This window comes from Streptopelia decaocto (assembly GCF_964273445.1).
Source record: "Streptopelia decaocto genome assembly, chromosome: 2".
NCBI lineage: Eukaryota > Metazoa > Chordata > Aves > Columbiformes > Columbidae > Streptopelia > Streptopelia decaocto.
The window spans coordinates 129,360,993-129,366,992 of record NC_138655.1 but is presented as its reverse complement, the minus strand read 5'-3'; the positions used below and the strand labels follow the sequence as shown (position 1 = coordinate 129,366,992).

At 46.2% G+C, this 6,000-nt stretch overlaps 1 protein-coding gene across 2 annotated transcripts in view; it reads left to right on the top strand.

Moving 5' to 3' along the window:
* The first annotated feature begins 1,647 nt into the window (after positions 1–1,647).
* The window catches only part of PALS2 (protein associated with LIN7 2, MAGUK p55 family member), a 62,353-nt gene continuing 58,000 nt past the window's right edge, over positions 1,648–6,000 (top strand). For both annotated transcript variants that reach the window (XM_082046816.1, XM_082046817.1), the window contains exon 1: positions 1,648–1,859. The gene's annotated coding sequence lies outside the window, so the exon portion shown is untranslated. The remainder of the gene's footprint in view (positions 1,860–6,000) is intronic.

The following is a 6,000-nucleotide window of genomic DNA, read 5'->3' as shown; positions in this document are numbered from 1 at the left end:
TTTGGGGAATGAGGATTTTCTGTGCCTGGCAATTTTGCCATCGTAGCTGTAGAGGTTTGAACACTGAAAAGGGTGGTAGGTCGCTACTTAGCTTAGAATCCCTCATGACATGTTAAGTTTCCTTTCCGTTTAATAAGGAAAAGATAACTGCTTGTGAAGCAAATTACCCAAAATATGTTAATTTTGGATGCTTTTACTGAGAAATCATAGAGGGGCTGTAAGCTCTTTGGACCCAGGGATGCATAATTCCACATGCTTGTGAAGCTCTTAGCACAGTGACTCTTCGGAGCAGAGCCTTTGATAGCTACTGTAATTTGAAAAGTAAAAATAATTCCTAAAGGAATTTCACATGCTGGTTTCCTAAGATGAGGACAGCAAGATCTTATTTACTTGATGCATCATTATTGGTCAATCTGAGGAAGGTTTTTCACCTGCTGGCTGCTGTTCCACAATTTGTTTAATTATGCCCATCATAGATATGCCACTTGATATCTTTGGTTGCATAAAAATCTGGTAGGAAAGCACAATCTGAACCTGTTAAAATGAAAATCAATACTTACTGGATTTTCTGTTCAAACTCTACCCCCACATTCTCCAGTGGCTCCCAAAGCAAAAGCCAGTGTGAACTGCAGGCAATTTATTGTTAAGGGTTACCATATGCCACACTAAGCTATCACGTATTCTTAAAACAGCACGATTAAGTAGATTACAGTCAAACTGTAGTCCTGGACTTAAAAATTTTCGGAAAGTCAGTAAGAGTAGGAAAAAATGAATGAAAACAAGCTGACGAATGAAGTATTGTTTTGGATCTGAACATTTTATTTTCTGGGGTAAATTTTACCCTGAGACATACACTCCAGCTTTAGTGAGAACTGGGCATGCAAGACTGACTCAATGCTACAACTCAAATTTCAGTAAGTCCAAGAGTATTTAAAGTTGATAGTGTCTGCAAAATCAGCAAGAAGCAGAAAGCAAAAGCTGCTCTATTATCGCTGTTCAAAACAAACAAAATGTTTAAAGTAAACAGTGATCAGAAGTGCAGCAAAATCGGTTTTTCAGTGTTGTTTCCACCTCAGTGGTCTTGGATGTTACTAGTGTCAGGGGAAATTCCTCCCCCTCCCCTTTGCAATATTTGACTTAGTCTTTGCCAGCGTTTCTTGCACTTGGTGACTGAACAGGCAGCGTCAAGCGAAACGCTGGCGTGTCCTCTCCTGACTCGGAGGAAGGAGAGTCCCAACCTGCCCCGGCAAGCACCGGCACACGGCACCGGCGGGGAGCGGGGGGTCACACACGCACGCTTGCTCTCTCATACGCTGCTCTCCATCACCAACACGCTCGGCCCCACACACACACTTGCCGTTACACAAGCACACACGTGCCTCCACATATAGAGCGGCTCCCTCCGTGACACACCCATGCGCTGTGTCCCTCGCAGGCGCGGTCGCACCCCCCGCTGCCGTCTCTCGCACACGGTCCCAGGGACACTCGCCCCCTCGTCCCTCACACCCGCGCCGGGCCGAGGCGGAGGCGCGCGCCCCCTCACGCGCCCGGCCGTTGGGCTCCGGGAGACGGGGGAGGTGCTCGCGCGCCACCGCCGCGGAGGCCGCTAGCGAGCGAGCGAGCGCGCGCGCGCGCCGGGGAGGCGAGGGGGCGGGGGAGGAGGAGCGCGAGCACCGTGCCACGGCCACGCCGGCGGCGCGCGCAGAGCGGCGGTGGCTGCGGAGCCGGCGGGGTAAGCGGCGGCACCTCCGGCTCGTGCTCTCCCTCCGCCAACCGGCAGCTCGCGCGCTCGAGTTCGTAGATGGGGCTCAGCGGCGCCTGCTGAGGAGGGAACGGAGAGCGGGAGCCGGTGCCAGCCGGTGAGTTGCGGTACCGGCGAGGAGGTCGCGTGTGCGGGGGGGAGGGTTCGCCCGCCCGTTTCTCCCTCCGTCGCTTCAAGCCGGCGGGGAAATGGTGGCGGGAGGCGAAGTCACGCAGCGGTCCCGGCCGAGTCCCTTGCCCCAGAGCTGGGCGGCCGGAGCGGGGCGCGCTGCCCCGGCGGCGGGAGCTGAGGCGCCCCGTGTGCGTGTGGCGTGAGGGGGGAAGAGCCGCCCGCAGGTACCGGTGCCGGGCGGGCCTGCGGGGGAAGCGAACATGGCAGCGCCGGAGTCGGGGAAGAGGGAATTTTGCCCCCAGAGCGAGGATTAACCCTCCTCTTCCCGCCTCCGGATGCGTCCCCGGGAGACTCGGTCTTCATCTGCCGCTCCGGATTATCTACCCGCCCACCCTCCTTCCCCCACCCCTTTCCCGGTATTTTCTCCTGGAGATTATCAGATTTCCCGCCCCTCCCTCTCCGGGATCCTCCGCCTCCCCCCTCCTCCGAGGGGATTATCTCCCCCTTCTCTGCCGGATTATGCCCCCGTTCGCTCTCCCTGTCCCTCTATCCAGTGCTATGCCCCTCCGCAGCCTCGCCTCTCAGGGATTATCTGCTCTCCCTTTGGGGTGATTCCTCCTCTCTTGATCTCTGCCCCGGCTTTTCCCTGGTTATTTTCCTCCTGAGGAAGTTATCCCTCCCCTTCCGTCTGCCTGTAACTGGGGAAAGGGGAGAAAATGTGGTTGTAATCGGGTGGGCAGGAGTTTCCAATAGTGCTGTCATCTCCTTGGTCTCTGTGCTAGTACTACAGGCAAGTGGATGTAGGTGGTAGGAGAGGCACCAAGCATGTAGAAAGCTTGTGGCGGAGTTCAGCCTGTGGCGTTGTGCTCCATATGCAGGAAAATATCTGCACCCTCTCTGTGATGTTACAGCTGTTTGGAGGAGATGCTGGTCAAAGAGAGACTATCTGGATCAATGCTTTATAAAGATGTGCACATGTGTGGCTGGATGGTGGATATCGCATGTTAACCAGAAACTGCACTGAGAAAAAGAACAGACTCATAGTTTCTTTGAGGAAGGTACGATGTACAGTAGTAGCTCTATAATGTAAGTGGGAGGGTGCATGGATGACATTGGTGCTGTCCAGGGGTCAAAGTGGACTTGGATAGCTTCTGTCTTGGCTTTCAAGGCAGTTGGCTTAGGCTATTGCTCTGTGGTGAAGAGGAAGGAGGCAGGTCTCTTTTCCTTAGGCTCTGATGCTTATGTGGTTCATTACCATCAACATGCTGGCAAAGGAAAAATGAGGTTTTTCCTGAAAAGATGGGGTTTATCCCATGCATGTAGCTCCTGTGTAGGTTAGACTATTCTCATTACTCTTGATTTTATTGCACATGGAATCGCTGGAGGAGAGTTGCAGATCTTCTAACCATCTTGCAGCACAAGGCCCGGGATTATATCCATTAAACTTCCCTGACTTGGCTTTGAGAGGAGGAGGGGCTGTGAGAAATTGTAGAGAGGCTGGGCATCTATAAATAGATGTCGGACTAGAGGAGGCTTTGAACAAATCTTAGCATGCTGCTTCTGAACAGATAGTGTCTGTTAAACTGGTTGAGTTGACACTAGCATCATACTGTTTCCTTTTATTTCTGCTGAGGTGGTACACTGTGACTTCTGACTGGACCATGCAACATCTGCCACAAAATTATTCTTGAAGATGTCATAGAGAAAATTTTCATTTGAATAAAGTGCTGATAATTGGAGTCTAGTTTGAGCTCATTTTAATGTGATTTTTTTAAAGGACTCTTCAGATAAATCTTTAATTTCCTCTTCTTTCCCTTGAAATATTTGAAATTGATCATCTCACTCTCCTTATTTTGTTCTTGAAGCATTGCACTGTATAGATTACCTGAGTTGCTGTGAAAAATCTGCAGTACCGAGGCATGGTGTCATAATGCTTGTACCATTGTTAGTTTTTTATTTCCTTCTCTTTTCTGGATAAGACACTTTACTACTTTCCTTTTGTTGTTGTTGGTTGGTTGGTGGGTTTTTTGTGTTTGTGGGTTTTTATGGAACCTTTAGCATCAAACCAAAAGCATATACATAGAGCTTCTTTGAATTCTGGGTGCTTGATTTGTTTCAGATCCTATGGATCACTGCTGTTTCAGCCTGTCTTGTCAAGAACTATTTAATATGGAAATTATTGATGAATATACTGTACCAGCTATGTGGAATGGTGTCTGTGCTGGTGCTATATTAGTGGGCTAGCTGTGCATACTAAAAGTCTCTAAGATGACTGAAAAGCTGTTGCAACATACATGCAGTTGGACCTTTCTTGAACTACCTCTTGTTGTTTATTTTTCTTTAAACAAATAATGGACACTATTAAGTTAAATCATGGCTTAATCACATGTGTTTTGTTTGTTTTTTGTTTTTATTTTTGTTAATAAAATAAAAATAAGAAAAGAAGTAGTGAAAAAGTGCCTGGCTAATATGAAGGAGTCTTAATGAAGTCGAATAGAGAGTGTGAATCTCTGCAAGAACCCTGACTTCTAGGATGTTTCTTACTTAAAGCATAGCATTTTAATCTGACCTTTTTTTCTGAATTACTGTGTATGCATACCTTAGGGAGATAGAAGGGAACAGAAACAATATAACTTCCTACTTTTGACATTTTTAGTTGATGTTTAACCACAGTAAAAGCAGGAAAACCAAATAATCTACCAAATAATTTGGCAGGCTTTACTTTGAGCTGTTGAGGATGTGATCTGAACACTGTCCTCAAACTCTCAGCTTTTTCAGTCAGTATCAAGCTCCAGCTTGATATTATGTCCTTATGTTGGGTATTTCTATGTGCAGAAACAAAACAAAGGTCAATGAGCCAGGGAAAATCTTTGTAGTGTTGTAATGACAGGCAAAAGAGTCTTTAGCATGAGTCTGTTTGTACAGTGACTCAGTCCCTGCCTGAATCATTCTGTTTTTCTAAATGTATTTATTTGTAAAAATTCCTTATACTTTGAATGCAGTTTTAGGAAAGTTTAGTGTCCTGCTTTAAAACCATGCTTTCTGCTCTAGTTATAGGTGATTTAAAGTTCTGATTTTACATCACTGTCTCAGGCTCTTGTGAGTGCCCTTTGATCCTCTGTGCAGGACACTGATCTGTATGTAGATCAGTGAATCTTTTCTTATGCTGTAGAAAAGGGGGAGGAATTTCTTTTTACTTAAGAGACATGGATACACTTGGGATTGTGATAGTGTTTGTGGTAGTATTTATGTGTTGCAGTCTCCATCCAGATGCGGAATGAATTATACTGTCCCAAGATTTGAAAGGATAAAACACTCCCACAACTTTAAATAAAATGCCCTGTTGCATTCTGTGTTTAAGGTAAAAATGGATACAATTGACTTATTCTGGTTTGAAGGAATTGAATGAGACAGTGATAATGCTACTACATGAGGAAAGAGTGTTTGTTGCAGACAGAGTACCACAGGATGGACAAATGAGTTCTCAACACTACACACACCTGAGCTTGCTTTTTGCTGCTTATTCTTTCTCTCCCCTCCCCCCCCCCCCCTTTTTTTTTTGTTTGTTTGTCTGATGTTTTTGTTGTTTGGTTTGTACTTTGTGGGTTTTTTTTTTAGCTGACCTTGAGTGAAATGTTCCTGTTTGTTCTTTCGAGGAAAAGAGACAACAGAGGAGTTGATGTGTAGGGAGAAACTCTTCTTAACACTTCTTCTTAACAAGCTGGACAAGTTACTGTACCAGTGGAAGTGCACAGTATGTGTTCTGTAAATTCAGTGCTGAGGCAAACTGGAATGGGTTTGGCTTTGCACATGTGGTGCAAAATGGACTTTTTAGGAACATCCTGTTACTGGAGTGGCACAGATATTATTGGAATTGTGTGGAAACATGATGTAGAATATGATAGCAAGGTTAAGAGTAAGTCTGTGAGGGGGAAAGTGGTTTTACTGTCCTCCACAATAAAAGCTCATAAAGGGTCCTGGGGAAAGGTGAGTTTAGTTCAGGCTGACATGTGAGAGACAGGCTGAAATACAGATGTGCCTGTCACAAATACTATTAAAAGAGTGTAATGGCTTGTTTTCATTGAAAGGAAGGTGTCGATGTGACTTTTTAATCACAGGATAAATAG